The sequence below is a fragment of the Lissotriton helveticus genome, chromosome 5_1 (genome assembly GCF_964261635.1).
Source record: "Lissotriton helveticus chromosome 5_1, aLisHel1.1, whole genome shotgun sequence".
Classification (NCBI taxonomy): domain Eukaryota; kingdom Metazoa; phylum Chordata; class Amphibia; order Caudata; family Salamandridae; genus Lissotriton; species Lissotriton helveticus.
The window spans coordinates 501,248,611-501,269,884 of NC_136065.1; the positions used below are offsets into that span (position 1 = coordinate 501,248,611).

The 21,274-nt window shown below is 41.4% G+C and overlaps 1 protein-coding gene across 7 annotated transcripts in view; it reads right to left on the bottom strand.

Moving 5' to 3' along the window:
- The window catches only part of LOC144754696 (putative oxidoreductase YteT), a 1,220,731-nt gene that overhangs the window by 431,868 nt on the left and 767,589 nt on the right, over positions 1 to 21,274 (bottom strand). The gene's annotated exons all lie outside the window — the stretch shown is intronic.

Genomic DNA, 21,274 nt, shown 5'->3' on the forward strand with positions numbered 1-21,274 from the left:
TTCATATTGATCTGCGCCACTGGTGGGGTGAGCACCTTCCTGCCACTGCCCTGTGGAGAAGGGGCTGCGATCGCCGCTCCCATGGTCTCTGTTCCAAGCAGTAACCGGCGAGTATGAACTCACATGCCCCGTATTGTGTACCTGCCACGCGCCTGGACTGCACAAGCTGATGTACTTTCACTCTCCCAAGCAGCAGCCCCTGCACAGGGGCAGAGTCTAGGCCATATAGCAGCTGGAAGCCGCTAACACAACAAAAGAGCCCTCCCTCGCCCCACCCTCTTCCCCCCAACACCCCCTAGATTCTTTGGGCGGCAGGCGCGGAACAGCGTGCGAGGGGATGGGGGGATTGCCCAGGGTAGGCGCTATCGGGTGACCTCAAAGTGTGTAGGGTGGGTGGGCGTTGTCAATGCAGGTCAGGTATGCGCAAATGCTGGGAAATTGCAGGGCTGCAATTGGGCGGCATTCAGTGAGGAGGAAGGTTTGGCCGGGCTGGGCTGTTTACTCCAGCAATAGGTAAAGCCTAACCTTGATTACATACCACTTCTCATCTCTTTGGTCTTGTTGGGGTAAAAGAGCAGGGTGGCTTCAAAAACTTGGACCACAGTAAACCCCTAATAGAAACTTGATTTATCAACAGCAAATCTCATCACCCGACGAAGGATGAAAGTCGGAGGCTGTATGTCAGGGTCCCAAAGTAAGTAACACATCGAATGCAAACTTAAGGGCAACCTACATGTGGTTCAGAAAAGGCCTGAACAATCATCTGTTCCAACCCCCTTTTACCTGAACACCCCACAGAGTGGGAAGTGACTGAAGAATATTGGACCAGGCCCCCTGCTATAATTAATAACAACTCCCATAGGATAACTGCCTAAGCTAGTGAGTTTTTTGCAAACTCTAAAATTTGTAATACTCTAAAAATAAACAAGGAAACTAATTTACATCCTTTAGGCATCTGGTTAGTGTCATCCAACGCTGGTCACTATAACATATTCCTTGTAAGTTTTGCAGAAAGTCATTAATTCATCAAAATTATAGGGTAGCTTACATTACATCACACACCCTCTGACCAGGAGTGTGTCCGAGGCCTCTGTAGCAGAAGGCCTTGCCATCTTTGAGGGGGGAGGGGCGAGGCCCAATCAATCATTCATGTGAATATCTGTGAGACGCTGAGATCCCTCAACACGTTCTTCCTGGGGGGGAATCATTTCGGATTACCCCACTGCCTCTGACTAATGGCGTCCAAGGAAGGGACTTACCGTCCACGTAGCTATTGTAATTAAATAAGAGACTGCAAGAGTTCATAAACTGTAACTGACAACAGGCACAAACGTCCAGCGATTAAGGATGTTGCCAAATGGCGAGCTTGGCCGACCTTGAAGCTTGGCAACCAGGTTCGAGTCTGACCAGAGGCTCGAATATCCTGTGATTCTCGGAAAATCACGTACTCTCCCCGTGCCTAAAAATGAATGTGTCCGTCTGGAATGTAACGGGTGCTCATGTAAAGCTCGCTGATACCTTTGGGTCGTGTTCGCGCGATATAAAACTCCAATATATATATCAATAAAAATGATCACAATACGAGTGGACCCCTGCAGACCCCCTAAATTAACTGCCTCTGGAGCAGGCAAGATCCGTGAACAGTTGTTTTTCCAGGGACGGGACGCAGCAAGCGTGGGCCACAGCACAGAGGTACTCAGTCATTATGGTATAAAGACGGACAAGCAGAGTTCATTGAGTGAGCCCATGGCCGCGCCCATGTAGAAAGGCATTCCGGATTGATAGAAAACATCCTCGCTCTCGACCGCCGACCCGCCTCTCTGATGCCTCGTGCTGGTTCGAATGTTGGCACATCTGGACTCAAGAAGGGGAGAAGGTAAACAAACACTTTGCAGCCGTGGCTTCAGCGAGCCAGGGGTGGAGGCCTAGTAATGCCTGCCACTCCCACACAGGCAGACGCTGCAAGGCCAGCCCTGCCAAACAACATCCTGGCAGAAGCCCACTGTGCCAGGAAGAATGATAGCACAGCCTACACCCACAAATGCGCTGCCCCTTGCACCCTGTCAGCGGAAACATCCTATTAGGTATGTTTGTGTGTGCACCCACTGCTGTGAGTGATTGTGCTAGTTCTGAATCTAACTACAGCTTTTGTTTGCTTTAGCACGGAGACAGCACTGATTGAGGTGGCAGAGTCAGTAAGGTGGTCGATGGATTCGGGAAGCTCAGCGATGCTGGTACTCCTGGATCTGTCGGCTGCCTTCGACACGGTTGATCATGCTAGACTCCTGATGCGACTGGCTGAGATAGGCATCTGCAACCACGCTCTGGGGTGGATACATTCATACCTGTCCCAGAGAACACAGAAGGTGTCACTAGGGACTGTATCTTCAACACCCAAAGTCCTCAGCTGTGGCGTCCCGCAAGGGTTGGCACTTAGCCCCCTCTTGTTCAACATCTACCTAGCCCCCCTCTTTACGCTGATTGCCAATTGGGGTGTCAAGGCAATTTCTTACGCCGATGACACCCAATTGGTATTTCCGTATTCAGTGGTGTCATAGGAGGCCTTCTCGAGCTTCAAGGGCTGTCTCCAAGATGTGGCCTGTTGGATGAATACGAATAAATTAAAGCTGAATGCTAATAAAACGGAAGTGATCTTTTTCGGTAAAAACCCCCCTCCACCCTCAGAGCTATGGTGGCCAGCGGAGATGGGACAAGCCCCCTCACCCAGCATAATGGCAAAAAATCTGGGAGTGCGGTGAGATGACAGTTTGTCCTTTACCTCGCATATCCAACAAGTAGTTGGCTGCTGCTTGAGTAAGCTGAGGAATCTCCGCAAGATTCTGAGACTTCTCCCTGAGAGCTGTCGGAAAACAGTAATCCATGCCACAGTGACATCTAGACTGGATTACGCCAACGGCCTCTATTTGGGCTTACCTAAATACCTTATCCAAAAACTTCAGCTGGTCCAAAATGCGGCTGCAAGACTGTTAATGCGGATTCCTTTTAAGCACTCAGTCTCTCCGTATCTTCGCTCACTGCACTGGTTACCAGTTGCCAGCAGAATCAAATTCAAGGCACTCACATTGGCCTTTAGATCTCTGTTTGGCACCTGCCCTAAGTATCTGAAAACCCAGCTCCCGAGATACTCCCAGGCCCGTGCGCTTCGCTCCAATTGCCACGTTCGACTTGCCGTCCCACGAGCAAAAAGGGCTCGGCTGGGGGGTCGAACTTTTTCGGCAAATGTTGCGACACTGTGGAACACTCTGCCCCGAGCAATTCAGCAAGCCCCCTCTGAATATTGCTTCAAGCGGTTGCTAAAGACTTGGCTCTTTACCCAACCACGCTAAGCTCTCCCTTTTTTTTCTGTCTTCTGGGTTAATTGTGTTCTACCTAGCGCCGGGACACCTCCTAGTGAGGTAGCTGTTCGCGCTTTACAAAATGCCGTATTATTATTATTATGCCCCCTTTGTCAAGCACTTACAAATGTTTTTCTGTGTGCAGGGATATATGGGAAGCGATGAAAACACATTGTTGAGCCTCTCACTGAAATGCACATAAAATATTTGCTCTTGGGCGAACACGAAAATAAATCCCTTTGCGGTTAACAACCGCTCTGCAGTTATTTTACCTGGCTTTTACAAAGAGAAATATAAAATATTGTTAACAGTTGTGTTGTGGCACCGTGCTGTAAGGGTATCTACTTGTCTGTTTTTATGCTAATAATAACTTCCTATGAGTTTAAACACATAAAAAAACCCTAACACGTACACACAACACCGTGCGTACATCCGGAACAGCACAGATAGGCCATACAGCTGGCAATAGGCAAGTTCACATTAGCAGCTCCGACATCCCAGACTAGAATCAAACCAAACACAAGCAGACTTGAAGAAAAGGTTCACAACTTCTCTTTCCTTCTTTCTTTTAGTTGCTTCCCTGTGAAATGGATCCAAAAATGAACAAGCCCGCGAGTGGTGTGCGCACGCTCCACAGCAAGACATCTGTTTCTGATTATCGCGCACGCCTCTGTGCACGATAATTGAAAACAGATGTCGGGCCTGCGGGTAACCGACACCAATAGGCCATGGGAGGAGCAATGCGTCTGCCTTTGGCCAATTGCGTGCTGTCTTTGGTAAAAAAAACACAAGCAAAAGACATTAGCCTGCAACAATAACAAAAGCACATCAGCTTTCTGAAGCCCCTTGAAACCCCTACATGAAGTCTCGCTGCAAGAGCAGTGCTGCGCGCTGCAACGCTAGGCACGAGAGCTAAAAAGCTACCTCTTGTGGGCAGCGTAAAAAATGGCACTTGTGGGCAGTGATGGAGAGAGGTGGAAAAACACAATTTTGTATACCCCTCGTGAATTCATTTCCTCATAACTGTAACTTTTATTAATTGCATGGTGTGGAAAACATTAATCAACATCGTATAGAATGCACACATAAATATACGTGGGAATACTAATCTGCTTGTATGGCAAAAATATAACTACCTAATTAAAGTTGTTGTCGTGATGTGCATAATGCAAAAGCTTCAAAATTAGTAAAAGCAGCATAGATGTGCTTTTAGTACATGTATTTGTGGCAGAAACCGAAGGATAAGTGAGTATAAATTGCGTTAATGTCGCTTATTTGCTAGGTAATAACTAACAGGGAAACCTTAGTATGGGGGAGGTAAACAAAAGGGCTATAGTACCATATTTAACATTTATTTGTGTTTGTTTCTATGATAGTTCCCATTCTGGCTTGTGAGGCCTACCAAAACTTGGAGTCTCTCGATTACTGTGACAGCGAGAGATAATACGCATGCGCGGCTAAAAGACGAGAATGAATGCGAGCTGCCTGTGCCTGAACGAAAGCAGTTCAAGGCCAACATGCCCTGGAAGTCCTGATGACTGCCAAAAAGAATGGACGTTTGAATTACTGAACGTGGGAAAAGTTCATGGAGTTGCTAGTTGAGGAAGTGACTAGGCCAAAGACTTTCTTAAACAAAGGACCCTTTAAAATTTAGCTGACACAACGGAAAGCGAATGTTAGAATGATGAGGTGATGCTCATCCACCCCCAAACTGTCCAATCAGAACTCGAGTTTATGCTGATAGTTACTTTTGTAGATAGATAAAGTTAGTGAAAAAGGTATAAAAAGTGCTGATTTCACTTAAGAAAAAACTCCTCTTCAATTTCCTCCTGAAATGCTGTCAGAATGCTGATTTTCCCTGAGATGTAAGACTTTGAATCATTTTCTATTTTCTTTGAACGAGTACTGAGCTTTAGATGAGGTTATTAGTTAGGGAAGTTAGGAGAAAATGAATTTTGGGAACTATCTGTCTTTTGCTAATACTTGTGTTCTGAATCTAAATAATAATGTCTATTTATGAATCTCTGAAATAAATGAATATAACTGTTTAAAATAAAACTTTACTCCTTTAAAGTTACTTTTTGAATAAAGAAATAAATAAAACGAATAAACTGTTAGACATGCTAAGATTTGCTTTTAATAAAAATTAGATAAATGGAGAATTAAGCTGGACTTGTATTTTCCTACGCCTGATATTTTACTAGCAGATTCGTCGACCATAATGGTGGTGTGTCTAAATAAATGTTTTGTTAATAAAACCATGGAAAACTCATTTAAACTGCAGGTGTAAATAGTATAAATATCCAGTTATAGTTTAGACACTCCGCTATGATACAGCAGCTCTCCTTTGAATTTCACTGATCCATGAAGTAGGATGAAAGTTGTTTTGTGAGTAACTCGCAGTGTTATGGACCCCACTGACGAGCAGATGTATGATTTTGTACTTCAGGGAAAGGTGACATGGTTCTAGAAATTATTTCCGGAGTAGCGCTGCATCAGTAATTAGCTTGGTAGCAGAGCATTGGTTGCTATAGAATTAGCTAGGATTATGTATAAAGCGTTATATAAAGGTTTTAATGTACAGAATTATGACTAACATCTGTTGAATTCGTATTATGTTATATGTAGTCCTGAAAAGGCTTCCGAGTATTGCGTGAAGCTGGTCACTCTGTCTGCAGGCAAAGGAAGTGTGGCAAGAGAAGTCGCACATCGCATAGTCTGTTTCAAAAAGTAGTATTGTCAGATACTACGGTGGTATCGTCGTATATTACAAGTGGTGTCGTCGCACATCACAAGTATAGGGAACCTACGTGTAAAAGGATAAATGCATAGCGAGGACAGTCTATAAAATCTAAGCCTTCAAGTACAGGGATCTTTGCGTATCTTGATTTAAAACTTACTGCTGGGAGAGTAATAGCGCTTAACCTGAGCTTGAGAGAAGGGTAAGGTAGAGGAAGTGGTGCTACTTTATCTGCAGGTGTAAAATTCTGTGGTAGAAAAGAGGTAAGCGCTGTCTACTGGAAATACAGAATACTTGTGTGATTGAGAAAACGATCACTTTTGTTTAGCGAAACAGACGAATGGAGTTGTTTTGTGTGAGTTACTAACCGAATTTAGTTGTTTATTTTGTAAATACAGCTTTTTGATAAATCCTGTAAAGGAGGGGTCAGTCGGCGCTGCAGAAGCCGGAGCGTTGGTGACATCAAAAGTGTCGAGCAGGGATTGGTTCTCATGACCGAGACAGAGTAAGGGCTGATTGGTGCATCACGAAAAGCAGCAAAACTATTGGTTAAGCACTAAGGAGAAGTATCTTGTTCTAATTAGTACGCTAGTGTAAACCGCGCTGTGATAGGTCGGTGTTACGGAACAGCAACAGAAAAGTACGTGATCTTTTGAAAGACAGCAAACTTACAGAAAAATGGATTACTACTACGAAGAGGAAAAGAAGAACCTTCATGGTTTATGAAATTGAAAAATGTGTTTGTAATGGATAAGGCAATAGTAAAAGAGAGCGAAAATTACTTCCTACACCGAAAACGCCTGCTTCCTATATGTTGTCAAAATATGGTTACCATACATGTGTTTGGTTGGAGAATTGGGCAAGGTATAACAGAAATTATGGTCCGTTAGCTTTCCCAGACGTTGGATATTTTAATCTGGCAGTTTTGCGAAATTTGAGAGAAAGGATGATGAAGCTTGAGCCAAGACCCACACCAACTCAGTTTGAAGCTTTAGTGGAATGGGAAGATGAGATGCACGAAATGGAACGAGAAAGGTCGGGAAGACATATCAGACCAAGAGGTAGATAGCGTAGTTTATGGGGAGAAACACATGAGAGTAGAAGGCGCAGATGGAGAAATGCTGACGTGTGATGGAATGTATCCAGTCAGATTAGTGGATGAATATGAAGGGCGGAAATGTACATAAAAGAGGAAAAATGTGGAAAGAGGGAAAGGTTATGTTTATAGTGAATCAGAGGATGCTGTACTGGAAGAAATATTAAATAGGAGACCGCCACCATATCAACCAGGTTCTTTATGGACTACACCTAATGCTCCGCCAGTAGAAGATAGAATTAATGAAACCCCAAGGCAATTTTCAAATTTTAGAGATGTACCAGAAAGAGTAGAAGTGAGATATAATCCAAATACCTCAATAACCTCAATGACAGAAACAAGATTTACTGATACTCCCAAGCAAAATAACGAACGAGGAAGTGTAAATAGGGTAGAAAAACGAGTTGAGGAACAAACAAGTACTGCCGAATATATACGATCGACAAATGAATTGACAGAAAAGATACAAGAGCTTACGAAAAATATAGAAGCAGTAACAGTCCCAGTAACAATAGGGCCTGTAATCCCAGTGTTTGAAAACCAAAGAATAAAAGAGCCAAGTTTAACAATCCCTTTACAGCAAAGTTTGCAAAAGGTAAAAGAAAATATTTATCGAGATTTGTCAGAAATCAAACGAGCAAGTAATGTAAAACCGCCTGACTTAACTTTCAATCAGAGTTTACCCTATAAATATGCAACTGGAGCAGAATCTGACTCTGCTACACCTGAAAAGAGCATAGAGAAAATAGACTTAACACAGACTCCTATAGGACCATCGGAACAAGAATTAAGTGATTGGCCTAAAACTTTGAAATTAAAAGAACATGAACCTAAAGTATTAGATGTAGCAAGATTGAAAATTGATATGGAAGAATTAATTATTGGAACAATTGGAACAGATAGATTAAAAACATACCAAGATGATGAACTTATGTTCATGTGGAAAAGTATAACATGGAAGGCGAAATCTGTACATGATCAATTAGAAGGACTAGCAAATGAATTTGAAGTAGAATTCACAAAGAATAAAACATTGCAGAAATCCTACAGAGTAGACTTTTCAGAAAAAGACATTGAAAATATGAATACTGCCCGAAGGTTAACCCAAATAAAAGAATTGATTGTGCTGTTACAGAGATGGGGGATGTGAATAAGTGGAGAGTGAAATGGGCAAAGAAGAAAGAAGAGTCTAGTGATAAATCTACATTAGCGTTCCCAGTCAGAGAAAAAGAAGCAGCAGTAAATGAATTTCCTATGAGAGAAATACCAGGAGGAGGATATGTACATGTTCCTTGGAGTAGACAGGATATATTATCATTTACGAATGATTTCCCCAGATTGAGAGAGAAACCAGTAAAATGGTATCGACAGGTAGATAGATTTGTGAAAGTTTCAAAAGTACTATGGGTTGATCGGGATGGATTATTTGACATAGTTGTGCCAGCAGATTTGTGGACTGAGTGTAAAATATCTGTAAATTGGCCGAGGGAAGATAAAGTAACAGGTGCTCCGTCACCTGAAGTAATGAGAAAATATGAACAAGTGATAGTATTTTTGAAGAATAAAATTCCACCAAAAGAGACAGATTGGGTCAAAATAGACAGAACGACACAGGAACCGAAAGAACCTGTACATTTATTCTATGAAAGATTGTTGTTGGTATTTAAACAATACAGCGGATATGAAGAGTTGAGCAAAAAGGACATGAGTCATTTTATATATCGATTCGTGTATGGATTAAGGCCAGAAATTGGAGACATGATTAGGCATAGTACGATAGGATGGCAGTCAAGCACTGTAGATGATGTTTTAAGAAAAGCCAAATATTGTAGTGAAGAAATTGCTGCCAAACAAAAGAAGTTAAAAGAAAAGGCTATGTGGGCACAAGTGAAGGTAGCAGAACACCAAGTGGCACAATTGGAAAATAAAAACACTGATGCAAGTCAGGGAAAATTGAAAGGAAATTTTATCAAAACAAAATTGGTAGGGAATATAGAAGAGCTCAAGAAAAAGTATCCTTGTCATAATTGCCGCAGAATAGGGCATTGGAGAAAAGAGTGTAAGTATCCACCAAGAGTTAATCCCGAAAATACATTGTTGAATCCACAGGTGGAGTATGCGGTAATTCAACAGCCACCGCAACAGCAGCAGATAGTTACTCAGCAAAGTCAGGTGCCACAACCGCCACATCCACACAGTGTATATCAACAGAGATACAGTGCAGAGACAGGATTCAGCGGAGGCGAACAGGTAAACAGATCGCCTAGAGTGAATGTGAGTCCCCAGTATTGGTTACAAGAGGAAGGTGGGAGTGAGTCGGATGAAAGTTTCTGACGGTACCTGAGAGAGGGAGAAGAGTGTGTGCTTGGAGCTACTCTTGAGGTAGATCAGTCTGGTCCCTTTGTGAACGGAAAAGTGAATGATGTAGAAATAACTTTCCTAGTGGACACTGGTGCTACCCATTCTACTGTTAGATCAGTGGAAGCCCAAAATCTTCCTCTCTCGGGAGACCACATCCAAGTTGTAGGCGTAGCTAATAGACAGATTAAAACCTCCTTGACCAAACCAGTTGAGGTAGAAATTGGAAATTTCAAAGCCATGCATCGATTTGTGGTGTGTAATAGTAGTCCTGTAAATCTGTTAGGATGAGATATCTTGTGTAAAATGAACTGTGCCATATACTGTTCACCAGATGGCATAGAACTGCAAACTCCAGATGAGGATAGCCTGTATAAAATGACCATGCTTATGATTAAGGCAGAACAAAATCAATTATTTCCTGTGTTTGATCGAGAAAAGATACCTGATGAATTGAAAAGGGTAGTGAAAGAAAAAGTGTGGGATTTCACAGGAGAAGATATTGGATTAATGAAAGTTGTAGACCCTGTAAAAGTCTTTATAAAAGAAGGCTTGAGTTATCCGAACATTCCCCAATACAAAATGACAGCAGAAATAATTGAAGGAATAAGTCCTGTGATAAATAAAATGATTGAGCAAGGCATACTGAGAGAGATAGAAAGTAGGCTTGAGTTATCCGAACATTCCCCAATACAAAATGACAGCAGAAATAATTGAAGGAATAAGTCCTGTGATAAATAAAATGATTGAGCAAGGCATACTGAGAGAGATAGAAAGTAGTCCTTGTAAATCACCGATAATGGGATTGAAAAAGCCAAATGGAAAATTTAGGATTGTACAGGACCTTAGAATGGTTAATGAAATAGTTGCCCCATGCTGTCCAATTGTACCAAATCCAGCAGTGATTTTATATCAAATTCCCCATGATGCAGAATGGTACATTGTGATCGATCTGTGTAATGCATTCTTTACAGTTACATTGCAACCAGAAAGCCAGCCAATTTTTGCGTTCCGGTTCGGAGATCGTATTCTGGCATGGTGCCGAATTCCTCAAGGGTATACTGAAAGTCCATCTATCTTTAATCAGTTGCTAAAGAAATCACTAGAAAGCTTGAACATGCCTGGAGAGTCTGTATTGGTTCAGTACATTGATGATCTCCTAGTGGCATCAAAGACAAAAGATGCATGTGTAACAGATACCATTGCATTGCTGAATCATTTGGCAGAAGAGGGACATAAAGTGTCTCCATCTAAATTACAATTTTGTCAGAAAGAAGTGCAATACTTAGGTCATAAGATTGCCAAAGGTATCAGACAAGTCACTGCAGAAAGAATCAAAATGATACAAGGAATGCAGCCACCAAAGACCGCAAGACAAGTAAGAATGTTCCTAGGAATGGTAGGTTACTGTAGACAGTGGATTAGCGGATTTTCACTGATAAAAAAGCCTTTACAGAGATTAACTAGAGCAGATATCAGAGATCCTATAATACTGACCAAAACTGAGATGGAAGCATTTGAACAGCTGAAAACGAGCTTATGTGAAGCTCCAGCTTCAGGAATGCCTGACTATGAAAACGAGTTCGAACTGTACTGCAGTGAACGAGAAGGATGTGCATTGTCAGTACTAATTCAAAAACATGGAAAACTGAGAAGGCCAATTGCATATTTCTCAGCTGTTTTAGACCCAGTTGCAAAAGCATTGCTAGGTTGTCTGAAAGCAGTAGCAGCTACAAGCGTAAGTCTAGAACAAAGTGAAGGAATAGTGATAGGATTTCATGTGAGGGTGTATGTACCTCATTCTGTGGAGATTCTCCTCACTAGGACAAAAACACAGTATTTGACAAAGTACGTAAAGGTAATTCTGGGAGCAGATAATGTGACAATCTCCAGATGTGTAAATGTCAATCCTTCTACGTTAGTGCCTGATACCATGGAAACAGAAGTAAGAAATGAGGTTGATCACAAATACCTAGATGTTCTTGAATACTGTCTGAAACAAAAAGCCCTATTCAGCCTGCATGCTATAAATCTCAGACTACGTAACTCACGGGGCCATACCTCATATTGGCTCACCAAGCGGCTAGATTAAGCCAGTGCTGTGTTACAGGTCCGGACATTAAGATATACAAAAAGAATTGTGTACAGGATACAGCACATAAAGAAAATATGTGTGAGAGCAAGGAAAGTACCTCACGGACGTGACACCCGAGGGGGTTCCCGGTCTACAAATGACCGGTCTACCCACTTCTCATCATCGGTTACTTTCCTTGCTGGGAGGATGAAAAAAGTGCAAGAAGAATGTGCACAAAACAGAATAGAGAGACAGAGAGGGAGTGTACAAATGGATGTATGACGTTAAAACGCATACTTTTACAACGCCTACCATTACAACGCAGTTTTTACAACGCAGGATCCATTACAACGAAGTACTATTACAACGCATGTATTTACAACGAAAATACCTTTACAACGCATACCATTACAACGTAAATATTGGTAATTGTATAATATTTTTTTAAATGTAAATTAATTAAAATTAATATAATTTAATTTAATTTAATATTTTTTTAATGTAATTTAATTAAAATTAATATATTTTAATTTAATTTAATTTAATTAATATTAATTAATTTAATTAATTTTATTTAATTTAATCAATTTAATTTAATTTAATTTAAATTTAATTGTATTTAATGTTTACCCTGTATATAAATAATATATTATATTTAATAATAAATAATAATAATAATAATAAATAAATAATGTAATAATTAAAAAAAATACCCATTTACCCCAAAACCCAAAACTGACCCTGAACCCTAAAAATATCCCTTTACCCAAAAACCCAAAACTGACCCTGAACCCTAAAAATACCCTTTTACCCAAAAACTAAAAACTGACCCTGAACCCTAAAAATACCCCTTTACCCAAAAACTGAAAACTGACCCTGAACCCTAAAAATACCCCTTTACCCAAAAACTAAAAACTGACCCTGAACCCTAAAAATACCCCTTTTCTCAAAAACTGAAAACTGACCCTGAACCCTAAAAATACCCCTTTACCCAAAAACTGAAAACTGACCCTGAACCCTAAAAATACCCCTTAAAAAAACTCAAACATATAAATTTTAAAATATAATTCTATACTTACCAATACCTTCGTTGTAATGGTATGCGTTGTAAAGGTACCTGCGTTGTAAAAAAATGCGTTGTAAATACATGCGTTGTAATGGTTTTTGCGTTGTAAAAATTTCGTTGTAATGGTAGTTCGTTGTAAAAGTTGCGTTGTAAAGGTAGTTTCCCGTACAAATACACTACCTGATAGGACAGAGAAAAGTGTTCAAGAAAAGGTTAACAAGTACCTACACCCAACACCGACAAACATAAAATATAAAATGGTGAGGTTTGGCTGGCTGAATCAATTTTATTCTGGTGCTGCCAAGCTTCACCTTCTAAAAAATGGTTAAATTGATACCATTCATTGTTATGACTGGACCGACATGTTTCATTGCCTTGTCATTGGCAATTTCGTCAGGGCAAATGGTTGGGTCTCTATTCTTAATCCTCCATTTTTCATATGGGAACCTTATGCTCGCAAATACTGGATATACCGTCGAGCATCAGAAGGACGGCGTGTCAAAAGATCACGAATCCGTCTTGGGGACGTGAGTCACCGCTGCCGAGTCCCTCCGGCACTTCCGACGTCTCACGAATACTGTACCAAACCAAGACCAGACATGAGAGATGAGCCATTGCCTGAATCAGATTACGTGATGTTTGTTGATGGTTTGTGTCTGAGAACAAATGAAGGTGTTCTGAGTGCAGCATATGCAGTTTGCACAGTGGCAGATGTATTGGAAGCATCTTGTCTGAAAGGAATTCGTTCTGCTCAGATAGCACAATTGATTGCTTTGATTCGAGCATGTGAACTGGGAAAGGAAATTAAGGTTACCATAGTGACCGACAGTCAATATGGATTTGGAGTTTTCCATGATTACGGACAGCTGTGGTCCCAAAGAGGTTATTTAACTTCTGCAGAATCCCCCATACGTAATGCCGCATTTTTGAGAATGTTGATAGATGCAATTCAATTGCCTGGCAAGATTGCTGTGGTGAAGGATGCAGCACACATGAGGGGGGATGATTATATCACCCGAGGTAACAGGTATGTAGACTCAATTGCAAAATACTGTGTTAAAAATCTTGCATCCATCAATCGGGACAGGGAAAAGGAGCATGTTTCAAGTTCTTTAATGCTAACAACAGTAGTTGAGACTTGGCAGGAAGTTAGGCAAATGCAGGAAGAAGCTGATGAGGAAGAGAAAAATGTCTGGTTAAAAGCAGGATGTAGACAAAGAGAGGAAGATGAAATCTGGGTTTACAAGGATGAAAGACCAGTAATGCCCGATAGCATGATTTCAAACATGGCCCAAATGTATCATGGTCAAGCTCATGTTGGAAGAGATGTCATGCTTCGTCTATTTAGACAGACGTGGTACAATCCAAAATTCAGGATGATTGCTGAAAGCTTGTGCCAAAGATGTCTGGTATGTCAGCAATTGTGAGTCTGGGAACCATAGGACGGGAGGGAGGTCCATTCACAAAAATGCAGTTGGATTTTATAGACCATCCACCTTGTAACCGACTCAGATATGTTTTAGTGATCATCTGTTTGTTCTCTCAATGGGTAGAGGCCTTCCCCACGAGGAGAAATGATGGGCTAACTGTTGCAAAGTTGCTTATACGTGAAATAATCCCAAGGTTCGGATTTCCAGTGACTATCGAAACTGATCGTGGATCCACTTCCAGAATGAACTTATGCAAATGATCTGTGAAGCACTGGACATTCGTCAGAAACTGCATTGTGCTTACAGACCTGAGGCTTCAGGAGTGGTTAAACAAGTAAATGGAACCAGAAAAAACAGAATTGCAAAAATGTGTTTGGCAACAGGACTAAAGTGGCCAGACGCCTTACCACTTGTTTTGATGACCTTAAGGAGCATACCTGACAGAAAACCTGGATTGAGTCCACATGAGATTTTAATGGGCAGGGTGATGAGACAAGCATTTGTACCAGTTGATAAACTGTTAACTATTAATGATGACATCATACTGGATTACTGCAAAAACCGGTCTGACGAGGTGACTTCTGTGTTCCATCAGGTGGGAACAGAATCGAACAGGAAAGGCAAAAATCCAGCTCATGATCTAGTTCCTGGAGACTGGGTTCGTATAAAGGTACACCGCAGAAAAAATTGTTTGGTGCCTCGTTGGCAGAGACCAAGACAAGTCATATTGGTCAGCACCACTGCAGTTAAATGTGCCGGAGTGAAGAGATGGGTGCACGCAAGCCACACTATCCGTGTGCCTGAACCTGAGAATCCAAACGAGGAAGGTGGAAGCACAACTGATTCTGACTCTGAAGGTGAACCAGAGAGAAGTCCAGATACTGAAGCTCGACAAGAACGTCGACATCTGGAAGTATCAGATGCTAGCTCTGCGTCTGAAGGAGAAGGAGAAACTGTCGAAATACCGAATTCTGAAGATCAATCTGAAGATCAAGAATTGGTAGAGACTGACACCAGTAAGGACACTGAACAATGTGGAGATAAAACTGGTGATCAAGAAAATACTGAAAAACAGTCTGAAAGCTCTGAAAGCAGGAACGAAAATCCTGACACTGGAAAAGAGGAAATAACTCACGATAAGGATGAGATTCCAAGTACCAGCTATGGAGATGTTCCTAACAGAGTGAAAGAACTGTCAAGAGAGAAAACTGATCTTGAGAAAGAAAAAGACACTATAAAGTGTGTCATAAATTGAAGAGACTGAAAGTGAAACTGACGACAGTGCAGATGAAACTCCATTGAGAAAGAGTTCAAGAAAAAGGGCTTGGAGAGTCGAACATAACACCACTGAGCCTAAGACAAAAAGAGTTTGTAAAGGAGATAATTGGCCTAAAGGAAATGATGGACTGAGATTTAAACTGGTTAACAAAGAAAGAAAGCCAGAAGACCAAGTAAATGAAATAACTAGTCAAAAGGAATCGTTGGGAAAAAGAATAGAGTGAGAAGACCAAATCAGAAGTACAAATCACCTGAATGGACATATATAGTGTTACCTCCGATTGAAGAAGTAAACAGTAGTCAAGAGAACTTGAACTGCCCAAAGACAAATGGGAAAAGTGAGTAAAGAACTGAATCACAGAGAAAAGTGATAATTGATCAAAGGGACAAGGTAAAGGTAAAACTTGAAATCCTGATATAAAAGAGGACATTGTAAGTTAAAGGTGAAAACCTGTAGGTGGCAAAAGGTCGAAGAAAAAGTCTTAGAAAAATCCACTTCTTTAAAAATTTCTCAAGCACACCAGTTATTTCTAACAAAGTCATGTGAGCTAAGGATTTTAATTCCTCTGCCCTATTAAAAAAAAATTGTACTTTAAAAACATAAGGCATAAACAGCCAATCTACTATTACATTGCAAAATTAAGTTTTACGAATAAAGAACAAGTTGAAAGCTTTAGGGCATGGTCGCATATGGGTCCCGGATTATTTATGAATAACTGCTTCGAAGTGTGTTTCTCGTTCACTTCAATATAAAAGCACTAACTATGGAACTTTATTTTTAAAAATGTTTATTAAAGAGCAACTAAAAATAAATACTCCATACTTCATTTCCTGCTCTCTATTTTACACCTGCCATACAGAGCCACATTCTCAAACCTGACCTAATTTGTTTAAATTACCAGACGGAGGGTTGCAAGTGGTTTCGTGGCCTTAATCATAAAGATACGTATTGGAGACCTGGGCAAAGGTGTTTATGGGGGCCCAATCAATGTTTATGAAAAAAATAGTCGGTATGAAACCTCAGAGGGCTGCACTCTCATCGATGAATTTGTGTGTATCCTAAAGGCCACAGGTTCAACCTCAGAAGAGTCAATTCAGCCGTTCATCACTGTCATCTTCATAGCATAACTAGTATTTACTTGGGTGTTAATGACAACTAATATGTGGCTATTAAGTTTGTGATTTGGACCGTATAAGTGGCCTGACATTACAAGAGGAATGTCTGTGTCAGAAGCGATAAGTAATGCACAGTCTTAGGTACATGTTCGGGGAGAAGGCAAAAATCTGGTGATTTAATGGAATCACAGCCAGTTTCACTTACAATAAATACTTAAAGTTGCAAAATTGACTACAAAGTCTAGTGAATTGTTAGAAACATAATTCCAAAGTGCCTAGTGTAACGCAGTTTGGTGCTTACTTTCCCTCCATTATTAAGAACAGTAGATGTTTCAGCATCCAGGCTAATGTGCTGCATAGCTAAAAACAATATACGGTCCCAAAGGCGAGACCGATTGCATTGCAAATGCTTGTTTTGTAATGTGTTTATTGTATGATAAAAGTACATTTAATAAAAAAAATTGAACAGAACTCATAACATCCACTTTTGGAGCTTCACTTCTTTTGAGCTGATCATGTAACACTGCTGTACAACATTGCTAAAAGGCATTGGCAACGCCGATAGCTCACACATGGCTACTGAATTGGCCAATGCTTGTTGTTGTATTTGCACTAGCTCCAGGTCTAATGTTGCACGCTGTGGATGAGTCTGCAGATTTTGTGGCACTCCTAATGCTGAAACCCAGCTGCTGTTTTGAATCATGTGCTGAATTGACCTGTGATCTTTGGATATTGAAGACATTGTGGACAATCCATTAAGGTCGACCAAAAACTCTGCAACTGCCAAAAAATAAATTAGTGTGCCATTTCTGGAAAACTATTTTTAGCATATTGTTATCTGCACTGATCTGTAATGTTGATTGTGTTGGTATAATCATCTATTAACTTACATATATTTACATGGTTTATTAAAAACGAACAATTACATTGTGATGCCCTCACTAGGTCTCTGGCTCTAAGCAACGAGACACCAAGAATTGGACACAGGGTTAGGGTATGAGGAAGTACTTTAAAAAAGACCGGTTCAGCCAGTGATGTGTAGATGTTCCAAAGAAACAGAGAAGCAGGTACAAGACCTGAGAAACACTATCCCAGCAGACATAGTTTACCAAGCTAATAATACAGCGTAGTGGCAGGTATGTTCAACTTAAAAATACATTTCCCAACCCACCAAGACAGGGCAACATTTCCTCTTTCTGAAATGGGTAAACTGAATACTGTTAAATTGGATACAGCACAGAGCAACGGTAAAACTGCTGCTAAAAGGTGTCAATACAAAAGAAAGTTATGCATTTTATGACGCTGATAGATTAATAAACAGACCTCCATGAGTCTTTATAATCTGAATTTACCACCGAAGAATTCTCATTGAATACAAATCTAAAATTCTACAAGTCTGTAAAGTTGCAACGTTTTCTTTTAGGGATAAACATTTTGGTGGTGTTAACATCCACAACAAATAGGCTAGTAAGAGAAAAATACAGCTTCGGCCACTATTTGAATGCATGATGGACTATTTTCCAGCCCGGTGGTACTGGGAGTAGGGGCGGTGGGAACACTTACAAAAGCATCGGAATGATGAAGGTTATAGAAACAAGAAGGAAGTATTGGTGGAAAGCATCTAAGTACCTGTGAGCTCTGGAGAAAAGACATTTCTTAGCAGATAACTGACAGCCTCGCAGCAGGTAGAAGCCATGGAAACTCAACCAAAGCACTACAGAGAAGGAGCTAGAGGAAGTCAAACTTCCTGATGAGAGCAAGGGGTGGGTAAAGCCAGGAACAGGAAGAGGTCAATAAGAATTCATTTGCTTCTGCCAAATGGGAGGGAAATCCTCTAGTAGTGTGTCCCGAGTTCTTCGTAGAGGATCTCAAAACCCAAAAGTCTCCATACCACAAAGTCTGAACTGAGAAGGGATCGACCAGTCTAAACGTAGGAATAGTAAGTACCACAAGCATTTTGTGGACAGTGGGGGTTATTATTTATACGTATGACGACCAGTCAGTCCATAGTCATTGTCCAGTCACCAGCGTCCATGATGTCCGTGTTCGCACAGGAATAATTGATACTCTTCCCCATGCGTCCGCTACCCCCGCATTCTATGACCAATAAAAAGCAAAATGTGACAAATGTTCCAAAAGGAAAAAAAAGATTGTCTGTATAGGTTTTAAGTTAGTGTCCAAAATCACTCGACGGTAGTGCAGAAATGTGATAAAAGGACTGGAAGCCCTGGAAAGGCGATAGCCTCACTCAGAGAGCCCTACAGAGCAGAGAAGGGTCGGAGCACCAATGAAAACAAGGAATGCCAGGAATGCAGCTGGCATCCGGCCACGCTGCTGCTCGCTCCCGAGCTCTCTAGGACAGGGGAGTTAACGTTTAGGGAGAAGGAGGAACAGGCACCCGCCTTTGGCCAATTGCAGACTTTCAATTTTTGAAAGTCACACGCAATGGACAATCACTTCAGCCTTTCAGCAAACTCGTGCGTGTGGCTTTTACTTTGCCACACGCCCGAGTTTGCGGAAAAGCTGAAGTGATTCCAAGAGGTCTATTTCTAGAGCAGCGCACTGCGCTAGGCTCGACCTAAAAAAGAGAAGATAGTAAGCCCAGCCGATCCTGGTGCGCCCTATAAATAGCTAGTTTGGTGCGGTCAAAATCAAATGACGACCAAACAAAGCAAAAAATACAATACACATATTAAGACAGGATAGAACTAAGAAACACTTGTTCAAAAGAGTAACCTTCCAACTCTAAATTCGGAAGTTGATAATGAGTTACAAAAGTACTGAGATATGCCCAAGTGACTGCCCTATAAAGCTCAGATAAAGGCACCCTCTGAATATCAGCCTAGCAGGCTGTCATACCTGTTGTTGAACTACCTTGAATAACGTCAGATAAACGAGTTTGAGATAATGGGAGATTGTAGACCGATTTCATCTACTAATGGAGACTGAAGAAGCTTTACAACTCTGGTCCGGTATACTGTAGGTGCAAAAAGGCAGACTGATTTATGAAAAGGTCTTGGTCTATCCATATGGATCAAAGTCACCTTCTTAACATCTAAAGAGTTGAACAGTGTCTCTTTCTGTAAAGAAAGAGACGGAAAACATGGAAAAAAATCTCCTGATGTTTAATAGCAATATATGTAACTTCCGAGAGAAAGTCAGGATCTGTTTTACAAATAACCCCATTATCTAGAATTCTGAGAAAGGGAGGTCTACAGAAAGTTCCCCAAGTTCATCAATTGTTTGTGAATGAGTTATGACCACCAAAAAAAGACTTTCATGGTCAAAGTTTTCAAGTTCACGGTATCCAGGGGCTCAAAAGCAAAACCCTGAAGAAATGTAAAGAAAACAGGTAAATCTGAAGGAGGCAAGAACAAAAAAAAGGGCCGAACTACAGGTCTAGATCAAGAGAACCCCCCTCAACAGTGCAGAGGCAAGAATCTCATCTTTCCCAAGTTCTCCTGAAAGGCCCACATCGGAAACTGAAGGCCAAAGACAAATCACACTGCACATGAGAAAAGGACTTAGAAGAAAACCAATTCTGGAAATGTTACAATGTCGGGAACAGGTCTTGAGACTGGAAGGATGTCTAGGTCTCTCAATGGCCTCAGCAAGGTATCTCGGGAGTCCCAACCCTTGCGTGGGACTCGGCCCTTTTTGGATAAAGTTCCATAAACTTTTTGCTTTTCCCCTAGACCTTTTTTTCTGACAAGTGTTGCCAACTTAGATGTTTTGGACACTTTGCCACTGCTAAATAGTGTCAAAGTGCAAGTGCTCCCTGTGTACAGTGTAATGGTAATTGATTGTCCATAACTGGTATGTTGTATTACTAGTAAAGTCCCTTGTAAAGTGCACTATGTGTGCCAGGGCTGGTAATGCAAATACTACTACTATTTGTGCCACCCACTCAAGTAGCCTTAACAATGGAACCCAGGCCTGCCATTGCAGGTCCTGTGTGCAGTTTGTGAAACTGCCATGTTGTTCTGTCAGTCCCCACTCTTGCCAGACCTTACCCTTCCCTTTCTGTGCACCTAAGACACCCCTATGGTAGGTCTAGGGTCCCCCCTGGACAGGGTGTAGTGCATGTGAAAGGTAGGACATATATTAAGGTGTGTGCCATGTCCTGACAGTGAAATATTCACCATTTCGTTTTTCACGGTTGAAAGGCCATCTTGCCCATTGGAATAGAATTGGAAGGCTGTGTAATATGTTTTCCAGCCTATCTTCCCAAAGGCTTAAGATGGAAAGGTGAAGTTTAGTATGCCGGAATTCACCCTGCAATAACACATCTTTTTATGAAGATGGTTTTTGCATTATGTGTTTGAAAGCCACTCTTTCAGAAGTGGCTGGGTTTTTGTGCCTTAAACATTTCTGTGTGTCTCTGCCTGGTTGTGGATTGACTGGCTGGATTTGAAAGCGATAAGATCTGGGGAATGTCTGACCCAGGGAAGGAGGTGAGACAGCACAGGCTGACCTGCATCTGGAGTGTAGGGGGAGGAGAAGCCCCTAGAGGTGAAGAGGCCTGGGCTGGGGCTATAAAACAATTGTCCCATCTCCTGCTGAGTGATTGAGAATCCAGACCCCCACTAATCAAAGGAAGAAGGTGTCACTGGTAGGGAGGCACCCAGAACTGGTTTGAGCAGGGGTCAGTGCGCCCTGCAACACAAAGACTTCAAAGCCATTGAAGGGTATAACTATGCGATCTGTAGCCCCTGAACTTTAGAGAATGGCTTCATCAACTGTGAACAAGTGTGGAGCTA